Source organism: Puma concolor, chromosome D1 (assembly GCF_028749965.1).
Source record: "Puma concolor isolate L17-30 chromosome D1, mPumCon1.1.hap2, whole genome shotgun sequence".
Lineage (NCBI taxonomy): Eukaryota > Metazoa > Chordata > Mammalia > Carnivora > Felidae > Puma > Puma concolor.
Window position 1 is genome coordinate 7,470,725 of NC_141676.1, and position 10,623 is coordinate 7,481,347.

A 10,623-nucleotide genomic window follows, 5' to 3' on the forward strand; every position below is an offset into this window, starting at 1 on the left:
CTCACAAACCACCAGATCATGACCTGAGCCGAAGTCGGACGCTTCACCGACTGAGCCACGCAGGGGCCCCTTCAAGGGCTTCCTTAATCCCACCACCCAAGCGTGGGGGCCCGTTGGAACACCTTTCTAGGCTCCAGGTGGTGCCACTTCCTGCCCGGGCACCATGGCTACAGACTGCAGGGGGCCCTGGGAAGACTTCCAGAAGCCTCCATAGGCTAAGAATTCTTAACCAGAGTCAGCTCTCCCGGATCTCTGCAGAGCCCTGTTGAAAAGGAACGTAAAATTTCACACCGTCCCTTCCTTTCTAAATCCAGACTCTCGTGAATTCCCGTCGGTTGTGGAGCCTTCCCCTCCCAGGGACAGCTATGGCCTTCTTGTTGGACAAGAGACTTGTCCAGTCTCCTGTGCTGAGAACTTGGCCTGACTTCCCGTCTACAAGGGAGGGGCATGCGGGTTATCGGTTCTTGCACAGGCAGACAGCTCAACCATCGGGTCGGGAGCCCCAAAACATGGTGGGACAGAAGTGTGGGTTGCACCCCCTTTGCAGCTAGGGTCCCCCGCGTCTGGTGCCAGCTCTCGGGGCACGTGTCTAAGACCTCTCTCTTTTGGCCATCTTTGCGAGTGGCTCTGGATCTTGGGAGGGCGGTACCCTTTGCACACCGTCTGTGGAGCACCTCTCACATCCCTGGAGCAGGTCGATGGCGCCGGGAACGTGTACCGTTTGTCGCCACTGCAACTTAACAAGGTATTTGAAAGGACTAAAAAGGAGCTCTGTGGCCAGAGATTGGTCAGATTGGAGGCTGGTGTTCCGAGCCTGGGAGGAACTTTCGACAAGGCCTTCTCCCCACAGCTTAAATGGAACTATGTACCCAGAGAGAAAGAAAAGCGTTTCCAAAGACAAACAGCGCTAAATTTAGAACATAGGAATCCTTTGATTTCCATCTCAGCCCAAGATCTTCTGCCCGATAAAAAAGGGAAGCAGACTGAAGACAATGTCGCTGGGTGGGTGGGTCGGCCCCTTGATGTCATTAGGGCTGAGAGGCACTTCGAGTCCAGGACCGGGGAGCTCACCTGGGGAGTGACCTTTCACAGCAGAAAGATGAGGTTTCAAATGGAGCCCTCGGTCTCCCATTTTTGGGGGCCCAAGAGGAGCATCCAGCAAAAATGGATGGTTTAGAGCACGGCGGTGGGCGAAGAGAGGGTCACAGAGCGGAGGGCGAGGCAACTGTGCAGAAGACAGAGGGGAGGTGGTGTCGCGGGAAGGCTTGTCGTGCCCCGAGCCAGCCTTGGTGGGTTTCAGGCGTTAGGAGCCTGCGGACCGTCCGCAAACGGGCACCGGCCGAAGCTGTTCGCCAACGTGGGTTTTTTTCTCGGACCCGGGGATGCGCCGTGGACATCTTTCTGGCCGGATCGTTCGGCAGGTTTTTTTTTTTTTTTTACGATTCCTACCAACCCCCGATGTCCTGTGGTGACAGCAGCTGCCTCTGGTCCCAGGCCAGGCAGGAGAAAGGGCAGGCAGGACTGCTAACCGTCAGTGACTCAGCAAATTCCCCAGGCGGCTAAATTCCCCAGGCGGAATCCAGGCGGGCGGCTGGAGGAGGAGGCGGCAGCCAGAACCCACTGGGTTTGCTCATGCCTCCGGGGTCCCCCAGAGTTTCATTTTCATGTGGCCTCTGAGCCTCCACTCTCAAGCTTCTTCCCTTCCCTCGCCTCCACGGGCTGGATTCTTTAAGACAGGATGGCTATCCCGGGACAACACTCTGGGTCGGTCCCTTTGAGGATGTCTGCTAGCCTCCAGCTTGTCCCCTTTGCCCAAAGCCTTTGCTGATACCCTGGTGCTTCAGAGCCAAGGCCAAGCCACCTGGAGCCCTCCTCCCCCCACCCCCACCCCCATCATCAGAGCCCTCGCTTAGCTGCCTCTTTCACGTGGCCTGGGCCCGGTCCCCACTGAACACGCCTCGTTCTAGAAATGCCCCGCACCCTCTCTTCCCTCGTTTGCTGTTTCTTCTGTCCAAGAGCCACTGCCACCAACCCCACCAGCCTGAGCCCACCCCTCCCTCCAAGCTTCTCCCCTCCTGCCCCTGCACAGCTCCGTGATAGCCCTGCCCCTGCCGTGGTCTCGAGCTTTTCTGTCCGTCAGATAACGGGTTACCTGCCTCCTAAGGGCCGGGTCTGGTCATCGTGTCCAGGAAAGTGCCTAGAACGGGAACAGGCGCGTAGATCAGAGCCCCGGGCAGGGCAGGGGCCACGCGGTCTCCGTGGACTTGGCTTGATGAGCTTCTAGTTCGCCACCTGGGGAAAGAGCATCATGGGCCCCCCCTCCCCCGCCCCCAACCTCACAGGGTCGTTTCCAGGACAAGAAGTCGTGGTTCTCAGAGGGTCCTCACCTTCTCCAGAGACACCCCCAGCGCACACGGCGGTGTTTAGAGTTCCAGCTTCTCCAGAACGTCTGAGGATCTGGTCTCCGGCTTGTGTTACTTGTTCCAAAATGCTATCCTGGGCAGTTCTGAAAGGCTGGAGCTTTCCTTGCCGGACAAACACAGCGGCCCCTCTCCTCGTCGCCAGCAAGATGTGCCCCAGATGTGGCCACGGGCTCAACTCAGAACTCCCCCCAGCACAGCTGAGAGACGCCTCGGCGTTCCGTGACGATGTCGCTTGTGGGGATGACACCCGATGGTCGCTGAGTCTTTACTATGTGTCGCACACGGTCCTACGTTCTCTCCCTGCGTTAACTCGTTTAATCCTTTGCACAACCCTTCCAATTCGGTATTCCAGTCTTACATCCATTTTTACAGATGTGGAAACTGAGGCTCAGAGAGGTGAGTCTAGGCCACCCAGGTACTCTGTGGCAGAATCGGGACTCCAACCCAGGTCCATCCAGCTTCAGCAGCTATGCTTTCGACTCTATTTATTTATTTTGAGGCGCGAGGGAGGGGAAGAGAGAGAGCGCGGGCAGAGAGCATCCCAAGCAGGCTCCACGCTATCAGCCAAAAGCCCGACTCGGGGCTCGAACTCTCACACCATGAGATCGTGACCTGGGCTGAAACCAAGAGCCAGTGGTTCAAGTGGCTGAGCCACCCCGGCGCCCCCGCTATGTTTCCAACTCCTGAGGTTGGCCGAAGGCTGGAGGGTAGCAGAGGAGGATGCTGGGAAGCCACTGAAAACTCCATGGCAAGCGTCCCAGCCTCGGCGCCCCTGTCCCTCTCACTGGGGCCCCGCTCCCCTCCGATGAGCGGCCTTTCCCTCCTGTCCTCTTCTCCCTGAGCGCCAGGGTCCCCGTCTCCTAGCTCAGCACCTCCCTAGGGGAACCCCTCCTCAGTCCCTGTCAACCACCCTCCCCCCCCACTGCCCCCCTCACCGGGGACCAGGAAAAAGATCCCTTTTCTTTTCTATGCTGCCAGCTCAGCCTCCCGTCCCACTGGACCAGATTTTAGCTTTACTTTAATCTTGCCAAAAAGCTCAGTAAGCAGTTTCCTCGGACAGAAACGGGGCCTTCCCCAAGCCGACTTCCAGAGCCACCCCCAGAACAGCCCGCGTCTCCCCCCCACCTCCACGGCTTGCCGCACCGCGAGGGACCTGCCTCGTACCCAGGTGGCCCTCGTCCACAGAAGCCCTGCTTCCTGTCCCTTGCCTCTGAGGCCCAGGAGCCCCCCTGGCACAGGAACCCCCTGGCCCATTGAACAAATGTGCTCTAAATAGGTCAAGGAGAGCGCTGGGCAGCCTTCCTTTCACGTGCCTGGCGGAGCGGGCAAGTCTGGCCTTCCTTCGCCAAAGGGACTTCGCTCTCCTTGCTGCGTCAAAAAGATATTTCGTGTTAAAATTCAACAGAGAGATGTTAACCAGCCGTCGGAATAAGGCTCGTCAGAGCGCGGGCTGCTCGGACGGGCTGAACTTTGCCTCGCTCCGTGGAGGGTCTCGCCCACCGCTGGCAACCACCGGCTGGCACATTTTAACAAGGCCGGGTGCAAACACCGCCCCCCCCTCCTGCCCCCACCAGTGCCCGGAGCCCTGCCTCGGGGGGGCCCCCAGAGCTCAGGATTCCAGCATCTTTCCTGAAGAAGTCAGAAGCCGCCTTAGCTGCATTTTAGGAACACCGAATCCTCTAGCAGGGCCCCGACCCTGTTTGGTTTTGCGAGTTGCAGCCTAATGTTAGGAGGAATCATTTTAGGCGGATGCCAGGACCCGCTGGGGGGAGGGCGCGGGAAGGTGTCCCGCAGATTTTGGCAAAATCCCTCTCGTTTGGCCGGAAAGCACAGCGGCGGGATTTGGCCGGCAGCGGGCAAGCACACTGGGCGATGGGGACTTTTCTTTTCTGCCTCTGGGGACCGGAAGCGCACAGCCTGCCATCAGAGTAGCCAGCGCCAGCCGTGTTTTCAACAAACCCACGAACTCTCCCCAAACGAGAGGCAGTTAGGCACACAGCCTCTGGAACAGGCCGCCTGGATTTCGATTCCTGTTCTGCCCGGGCTGTGTGGCCTTGGGAGAGGAGTTGAACCTCTCTGTGCCTCAGTCTCCTCCTCTGTAAAATGGGGGCGAGAGTGGTTCCGACCTCACAAAGCTCAGGACAAAGCGAGTTGGCGCGGATCACCTGTAACAGTCCCCAGCAGGCGTTATTAATATCCTTTTTTTTTTTTTTCCTGGCAGTGAGGACTCGGGGAGACACCTGGGCTCCCCTGGAAGCTGACCTGAGAAGGGTTCATGGGCAGCCGGGGTTGGCCCCGAGTCAGATCAAGCAGGGATAGATGCTGGTTGAAGGACAGGCCCCGACACACCGTGGAGTGACGCTGCTGTAAATCTGGGTCAAAATGTGATTCATCTTTTCACATACGGCTGATATCTGCTTGGCCGCTTTAACGAGGAGCTCTTACTTTTTCGAGAAGGAACACCTGTGTGGATGTGAGGGCGGCTGGACCTTCGGGCTCACTCCGCGTCCAAGCTGTTTGAACAAAAGGCAGGAGGGGGCGGGGGAGGGAAGGTCGGGCCTGCGGGCTCCTGGTTACTTCGCGTCCCCTTTGGCGTCTCTGTCTGCCGCGGGGCTTGCGACTCTTCCTCTGTGGCTCTACTCGAGGGCTCTGTAGCCTAGAAACCTCAGGTCAGTCTCCAGCCTTTATCTGCACACGCTCGCACACACGTATGCACCGTTGGCCTCAGCTGGTGAGGGTTGAGGAGACGGAGGCCGTGTTTGGCCCACAGCGATGAGAACACCCTGGCCTGGGTGGGACTGGCCAAACCTCTTGCTCAACCTCCGAGCACGGAGACGACTCCCCAGCTGGTATCGTCTGAGTCTGCGCATAATCAAGAAATGCCACTGATCACCGTACGCCCTTGAGAATTCTCTGGGCCAGGCAGAAACCTCGGAGCCGGCCTTTGGACGAGAATCAGGTGGCCGGCCTCCGGAATAAAGCTTATCCTCCTTTCCAGTCGAAGCCCTTCTCTGGAGTATTGGCCTTTCGAGCACGAGCAACGGCAGCCAAACTTGGGTTTTGGTAACGGGAGGAGGGGGCGCCCTGGCGGTGTGGCGCCTTGGGGCTGCAACACTACCTCTGTCCCCTGCTTCTGCTTCTCTCGTGGCTCCGGTCTCGCTGCACATCTCTTCCCTCCACACACAGTGGAGAGCACGGCGGCCAATGCCCCCAAATGTCAATCTTTGCTGCTTCACTCCCAGAGAAGGGCCGATTGATTGATTTGCTTTCTTCATTTTGGCTAGAGACACCCTGGGAGGGCTTTCTGGGGGGCCCAGTGAGGGCACGTCCCGCCTCCTGGACCCAAAGAACACAGTGCCTCCTAGTGATGCCATGGGGGGCACGAGGGACACGGGCAGGGAACCCGATCTCATGTCTGTGCCCGGAGGGGGAGTGGAAGAGGGTATTTGTGGGTGGGTGGGGGGGTCCCTGGAGACTTGGCCACCTGCTAACCTTGGGGGGGGGGGTGCAGAGCTCTAGACTTTCAGCAGGTGGAGGCGAAGGGAACATTGGAATGTTCTCTTTGGCCTCTTCGTGCTGTCTCTGCTCCCATTCATTCATTCACTCATTCATTCATCCAACAAACAGTAATTTACAAAGATACCTTGAGTCAGGCCCTGGAGCAAACTTCTGGGGACTTCTGAGAATAGATCAAAAGCGTTCCCGCCTGTGAGGTATAGGGAGGGGGGAGGCGGAGGCCCAATGTCAGCACGCCCACCAACCGCTAACCCTATGAGGACAGATTCTACGAGGATAATGAAGGAAATCGGGAAGGCACGGGAGTAACAGTCAAACGTGAACCACTCGTGGGAAGGGCCACTCAGCTAGCAGGGGGGACGGCCTCCCTGAGGAGGGACGGGTACTCACACCTCGGCTGCGAAGGGGCCAGGGGTTAAAGGCAGAGCAGAGCAGGAGGGGAACAACGTGCGTGAGGTCCCCGTGGTGGGCAAGGACCTGCCAAGTTCATGGTGCCGTGAGCCAAGTGAGCGAGAGGGAAGCTGGCGGGGGGGGGGGGGGAGTGAGGAGGGTCCTAGGGGTCTCGTGAGAACCCACGGAGGGTGGGGATCCCCTGGAGGGTTTCCTGTAAGGCATTGGCACGAGCCCTGGGGAGCACACGGCGGATGGTGTGTGCGGAGGGGTGGGGCCACGAGTGGCAGCGGGGGCCAGTGAGGAGCTCCTGGGGTCCCCACGGGAGAGGTGACAATGGCTTGGGTGGGGGCGAAGGTGAGGACAGACACGGATCGATGGGAGGTACATTTTGGAGAGGGAGGCGGTGGGACTTGACGACCAGTTGGTGACAGGGAGGCTTTAAGCACGGCTCCTAGCTTTCTGGCTTCACCACCGACTGGATATCGGGCCATCTAGGGTCTGGGGGAAGGTCACAACGTCACTGTGGGCCGTGTTGAAGTCCCGACACCAGGGAGGCGGCCCAGGCGGCTGGGGGAAGGGTCCCGCTCACCACACAGATGACCCCAGTCCTGGGAAGTCTGGCCGGAGGGGCCTGGGAAGGTCCGGATGACCGCTCTGGCCACGGTGTCCTCACGTGGCTCCTGACGCAGCTGGGAGGGGGAGTGGCTTGGCTCCTCTAGACACACCTGGTGTGGCCCAGATGCTGTGTTCTAAACAAGAGAGCCAACGTTGAGTATTTTGGAGATTTCACATAAAAATTGTGACTTAAGAACACTTGGGAAGTTTGGCAATCCTGGGCTCAAAGCTTCCGGGCGACGCTCTCTGGGCCCCGAGTGGCCTCGTCGCCCCCCCGCCCCTGCCCCCCTGGGACTGAGCCCTATCCTGGGCCTACCCACCGGACTCTCCCCTCCACTGCCTGGTCTCCCCAGATGACTCTGCCCTGGGGGAAAAGGTATCACCCATGCGGGTAAATCCCCACCAGGTGGGCGAGCAGAAAACCTCGGTCTTCCTCGGTTCCTCCTGTCTTTCAAGTTCCATCCTGACCTTTCAGCAAATCCAAGGGGCTCCGTCCAAACCCCGCCCTCCCTGCCGCCACTTCTCTGCACTGGGTGCCGCCGGCACCCTGGGGACACAACAGCGGCCCGGACGGGATTCCCCGCCCCCAGCCCCGCGGCCCTGTCCCCCCTTCTCCGCTCCCAGGCAGGGCCATCCTTCGGAATCTCCATCAGGTCACGTCAGCCCAAACCTTGCAGGCCCCTTCTGGCCCGACACTTCCCACCACAGCCACTAGCCCCGGAAAGACCGGCCCCCAAGTGACCGCAGAGCCACCCGGCACCTCGCACTCACGGCCCCGGGGCTGCAACAGGCCTCTGGCCATGCACGTGTGGCCTTCGGGCCTGGGCTGGGAGCTGTCTCCCTACAGATAACGTGCCTTCTAGGCTTTCTTTCAAGCTTAAGAAATGTGCAAGGGAGTGAAATGCCCCCGCGCCATCTCCGTAATCAGGAGAAATGAACACACCCATCACCCCAGAGTCCGTGTGTGGCCACTGACTTCGAAATCCCTCCTTCCCTCCCCCACCCTTGGCTTGAGCACCCGCAGATCGGCTTTCTGGGCCCCCGGCTTCGCCTGCGTTTTCTAGCACTTCTCATACATATATTTTACACGAATTGTAATTCGTCGCATAGACACACTGAAATCTGTCTGCTCACCCGTTGATTGACGTTTGGGTGGTTTCCAGCTCCCGGAAGTTGCAAATAGAGCCGCGAGGACCGTTCACGTGCAAGTCCCCGTACGGGCTCAGTCTCCCATCTCTTCTGGGAAATATTTAGAAGCGGAGCAGTTGGGTGGCATGGCTGGCGTGCGTGTAATTTTTTAAGAAGCTGCCACCCTGTTTTCCAAAGTGGCCGGACCATCTTACATTCCCACAGTCGCCCCACAATCTCCTCAACACCCGGTCTTTTCAATCTTTGCCATTCTGGTGGGTATGTGGTGGCATCTGTGTGGTTCACATTTGACGATGTGACGCCTCTTTGCACGCGCTTGCTTGCCGTCCGTGTATTCTCTCCGGTGAAGCATCTGTTCAAACCTTTTGCCTGTTGAAAAAAACTTTTTTTTAACGTGTATTTGTTATCGAGAGACAGAGAGAGACAGAGCATGAGCAGGGGAGGGGCAGAGAGAGGAGGAGACACAGAATCCGGAGCAGGCTCCAGGCTCCGAGCTGTCAGCACAGAGCCCGACGTGGGGCTCGAACTCTAGAGATCGTGACCTGAGCCGAAGTTGGACGCTTAACCGACTGAGCCACCCAGGCGCCCCTTGCCTGTTTTAAAATTGGATTATCCTTTATATTACTTAAAAAATGTTCTTCCCAACATTTATTATTTATTTATTTATTTAGAGAGAGAGAGAGAGAGCTCGTGAGCAGGGAAGGGGCAAAGAGATACAGAATCCGGAGCAGGTTCCAGGCTCTGAACTGTCAGCCCAGAGCCTGACTCGGGGCTCGAACTCACAAGCCATGAGATCATGACCTGAGCCAAAGTTGGACGCTCAGCTGAGTCACCCAGGCGCCCCTAGAAATGCAATAGATTTTTGTATCTTGACCTTGTATCCTGTAACCTTGCCAAGCTCATTTCTTGGTTCTAGTAACATTTTTGTAGATTTCTTAGGATTTCCTATAATTTTGTCATCTGCAAATTAACAAGTTTTGTGTCTTCCTTTCTTATCTATTTCTTGTCTTTTATTTATCTTTTCCTTCCTTATTGCCCTGGCTAGAACCAATATTGAGAAGTGGTGAGCTTCATTCCTGATCTTGACAGGAAAGCATTCAGTCTTTCACTATTAAGTACGATGTTACCTGTAGGTTTTTCACAGATGTCCTTTATCGGGTTGAGGAAATTCACTAGTTTTCCTAACTTGCTGAATGTTATCAGCAATAGATGTTGAATTCTGTTAAATGCACTTTCTGTGTCTATTGAGATGATCATATGATTTTTCTTCTATAGTTTGTCAATAATTTGGTTTGTTAATCTTGAGTTTTGAGTGTTAAACCAACTTTGTATTCCTGGGATTAACTCCACTCTGTCATGATGTATTGCCCTTCTTAACATAATGTCGGATTTAATTTTCTAAATGTTTGTTAGGAATTTTTAATGTCTTGGGGGCATCTGGGTGGCTCAATCGGTTAAACATCTGACGTTGGCTCAGGTCGTGATCTCGCAGTTGGTGAATCCAAGCCCCGCATCAGGCTCTGTGCTGACAGCTCGGAGCCTGGAGCCTGCTTCAGATTCCGTGTCTCCCTCTCTCTCTCTGCCCCTCCCCCGCTCATGCTCTGTCTCTCTCTCTCTCAAAAATAAATTAGCATTAAAAAAAGAATCGTGTCTTAAAAAAAGAATTTTTATGTCTATGTTTATTAAAAATCCTGGTTTATAGTTTTCTTGTTATATCTTCTTCTGATTTGGGGATTAGGGTAATGCCAGCCTCAAAGAATGAACCGGCAAGTGTTATCTTTTGTTTCAATCTTCTGAAGGATTTTGGGTATCACTGGTATTATTTTTTTTGCTTAGGTGTTTGGCAGGATTCATCAGGGAAGCCTTCTGGGCCTGGAGTTTCCTCTGGAAAGGTTTCAAACCACAACTTCAGTTTCTTTAACAGACTTAGGGCTAATGATGTTATCTATTTCTTCTTAAGCAAACTTTGCTCATTCGTATCCTTCAGGAAATTTGTTAATTTCATCGGAGTTGTCAAATGTGTGGGTAAAGTGTTGCTTGTAATATTCCCTTATCATTTTAATGTCTGTAGGGTTGGTGATGATGCTTTCTTTTTCACTCTTGATATGTAATGTGTATCTTTTCTTCCTCCCTCCCTCCCTTCCTCCCTCCTTCTTCCTTCCTTCCTTCCTTCCTTTTCTTTCTTTCCTTCTTTTTTTCCTTCTTTCCTCCTTTTTCCCCCCCTGATCAGTATGTCCAGAGATTTATACATTTTATTGACTTCCCAAAGAACCAGCTTCCGGTTTCACTAATTTTCTTTCTCATTTTCTGTCTCTCTGATTTCTGTTTATTTCCTTTCCTTTACCTACTTAAGTTTTAGTCAGCTCTTCTTTTTCTAGCTTTTTAAGGTGGAAGCTGAGGTATTTGAGACTTTCTTCCTCTCTAATATAATCCCCTAATGATACAAATTTCCCTTGAATCACTTCTCTAGCTTCATCCTGCAAATTTTGATACGTCCTCTTTTAAAATTCTCATTCAATTCAAAATA